The 3,285-nt window shown below is 41.2% G+C and overlaps 1 pseudogene; it reads left to right on the top strand.

The window, feature by feature from the left end:
* The first annotated feature begins 2,053 nt into the window (after positions 1-2,053).
* Positions 2,054-2,873, top strand: LOC149185694 (splicing factor 3B subunit 6-like protein pseudogene; annotated as a pseudogene).
* Positions 2,874-3,285: the final 412 nt, after the last annotated feature.

Here is a 3,285-nt window from a genome sequence, read left to right as displayed (position 1 = left end):
CTCAGATGTCTCTGTTTGCCCCTGCTGTTAAGACCTCTGATGTTCCAGCTTGTAATTATCATTTTAATAATTTTGGGGATTGTTGAAATACCTCTGATAAAGGTATTACTCTTCCTGAATTCACCAGCATCTCTCCCACTTCTTGAATTGTTTCGCTCATTGAGCGCCTGCCTCTTTTTCTTCCTCCTTTGCCAGAGCTGCCCATTCCCGAGTTCTGAGCCCCTTGCATTTCTATCTGTTCCAGTTTATTTGCTGCAAATACCCCTGCCTTTTCTTTATATTTTTGAAATGCCTCTTTGTATATTTGCTTCTGTTCCTCAGGAATGAATCTTTCATCTAAAAACCTCCATTCCTGCAACAGTTTCCTCATTATGTGCTCCTCTTCTCCTCCTTTATCTTTACATGGATCTATCTCCATTTGAATTTGTTCATTTGTCTGTTCTCCCTTCTCTTCTACCTCTCCTTGTTCTGCATCTCCTTGTCCTGTTTCCTGTTTTTCTGTTTCTTTTAATATTTCCATTGGCTCCTCATCGCTAACCTCCTTTTCCATCTTTGATTCCTCTTCCTAGAGGGCTTTGAACTTATTTTGCGTTTCCAAAGGTATATTTTTATTGGGTAGTTGTCACTGAGGTGTACTTTTCCCTGATTTCCTTTTGTTCTGCACTTCTTTAAATCCCTCTTCCTCTCTTCCTGAGTCCTCTGTTGGTGTTCTCTCCTCTTCTTCCTTGTCCGTTGATTCCTTTGTTCTATTTAAAGGGCATTGTCTATAAAGATGGCCATATTCATGGCATCTTCTACACCGGAACGGAATATGTTCGTAATCCACTGGTTGTTGCCAGACCTCATCATGATATTCCAATTCAATAAATTCTGGGAGGGGTTCAGTTATATTCATATACACACATATCCTGGCGTAGGATGTATATCTCCCTCTTTTGGTAGATTCTGCTACTTTCACGAATGATCCTATTGCATTACCTATCCCTTCTAGAATCTCCAGATCCCAAAACTCCATTGGAAACCCAAAAAGTATGATCCAGACAGGGGCTACTAGCATTTTCTCCTTGTCTGGATTGTAGCAGTCTTCCCAGTGTCGAATGAATAGACCACCATTGTTCATAAAATAGGGACCTCCCTCGAAAATTCTTTCCTTATCCTCTATATTGGAAAAAATTACTGTAAAAAACCCCTTGGCCCCCAGTTTTAGTTCCACATGGCCCTTAGGTTTCCATCTCTATTGTATCCATTTGGAAAGAACTTTCTTTGATGGCCAAAACCCCACAAACTGACATATTAAGGCATAATCTCTCATGTAGCTTCTATACTCTTCAAGTTTATTGTTCGGAATTACGAACCTGGGTTTTTTCAATGCCCTTGGGTGGCATTTTCTGCTTAATCTCGTCTGCCAGCTGGTTCCCTTTGTTGGGTTCTCTCCGTTGTTTTCCCTTGGCCCATTCCGCGTTCGATCCCTACTTGACTCCCCTGCTGTCATGTTCTTGTAGGAGGGGATCTCTCCCCTCCCCGCATTTGCTGCCATTAATCCTTCAGTGCCAACTGTTTTCTCGCCCTCTCCTCTTCTGATGTCGGCAATTCTCCGGCTTGGTCCGTCGTAGGAGGATGCGAGCTCCCTGCTTTTAGTCTTAGCTCCCACGCTGCGGACAGGGTAGTCTGATCAAACCCTCCCTATCTCTGAAACCCTAGCTCTTCTTGGTCCATCGATAAGCCACCCTTCATGTTCAAAGTGACAATTTTGAATTTTAACTACTTTTTCTATATTGAAGATGGATTTATAGATTTTATTTTCCTTTATAATTCCACCCTAATCATGATTTAAACCTTACCACTCATACAATTAATCAAAAACTATGAACTTTTGAATGAGGTGTAGTAATGAGAATGGTTGAGAGGTGGGTTTGCACTCTCATCACTACCCCATTAGTTATAACGCAAATCAACAAATTACCTAATTAGTAATTGGGTGTAGTTATTGATGCGAGATAGTGCTTATGTTAGGAACCACTTGGATGACCAAACATATAAATTTTATAATGTTTTGTTTGGGTCGATTGGGCCGATAGGTGGTTTTGGTTAAACCCCGGGTCGGCTCTCATCGGCCCGGTTCGCTCGTTTGGGGTGTTGCTATAAATAAATATCTCGCTGAGAGAGGGTTGTGGGTATTTTTTGTTTCAGGGTAGTAGATAACATCGACACACAGAGGCTCAGGTATTGGTGGAAGGAAGGAGCTTAGAAGAAGTGAAGATGAGCATAAGCTTGAGGAAGGCCAATACTCGGCTGTCGCCGGAGGTGAACAGGGTTGTGTATGTCCGGAACCTGCCATTCAACATAACGTCGGAGGAAATGTATGACATATTTGGCAAATATGGAGCCATCAGGCAGATCCGAATCGGCGTCAACAAGGATACCCGCAGTACCGCCTTCGTCGTTTATGAAGACATATACGACGCCAAGAACGCCGTCGATCACCTCTCAGGCTTCAATGTCGCCAACAGGTATCTCATCGTCCTCTATTACCAGCAGTCCAAGATGACCAAAAAGGTCGACAACAAGAAGAAGGAGGACGACCTCACCAAGATGCAAGAGAAATATGGCGTCTCAACAAAAGATAAATAAGCTTGCCTCTTTTCTGTCTGCATAGGCTTAAAAAATTGTCTATTCAGGGCTTTCAGGGGTTTGCTGAATTGGGGTTTTTCTGAATTAGGGTTTCTCAAATGGTTTTACCTGAATTAGGGTTTTTTTGTAATTGGGGTTATCTCGATTAGGGTTTGCCTGCATCCCATCAGCCTCCTTTATAATGGATAGTTGCTATTTTCTGTATTAATATGCATACGAGGTTCAATTGCATTTTCTCTGGACTCAATGTAACATTAATGAATTGCAGTAGAGTTCATACGTTATTTGCAATAACAACATAAATGAAATGCACATCTTTATTCAAATCATCGTAAATACATCACAGGTTCGAGGTTGAATCAAGTGAGATTGTGATTTCGGAAAAAACATTGTGATCGAAAATTAAGAGTAATAGGAAATCATCCACATTAGCAGGAGAAAAATTTCCTGTGTTTTTATATAAAGCAAATAATTGATCTCAGGACAGACGAATGTTGCTACGAAACAGTATCACTGCTGAACTCATTTTCCATCATCTGGATAAAGGGCGGGTAAATCTAACAGGAATCTGAGTAGATTCAATCATTAATACTAGCTGCTAATCTGACCCAAACTGGTGGTTTCTTTTCTGACAATGAATCTCATTGATGACAG

The sequence above is a fragment of the Pinus tabuliformis genome, chromosome 3_1, assembly GCF_031772625.1.
Source record: "Pinus tabuliformis cultivar Carrire ecotype Pingquan chromosome 3_1, CPIR1, whole genome shotgun sequence".
Classification (NCBI taxonomy): domain Eukaryota; kingdom Viridiplantae; phylum Streptophyta; class Pinopsida; order Pinales; family Pinaceae; genus Pinus; species Pinus tabuliformis.
The sequence above is the reverse complement of the archived record's forward strand: the minus strand, read 5'-3'. Positions and strand labels throughout refer to the sequence as shown.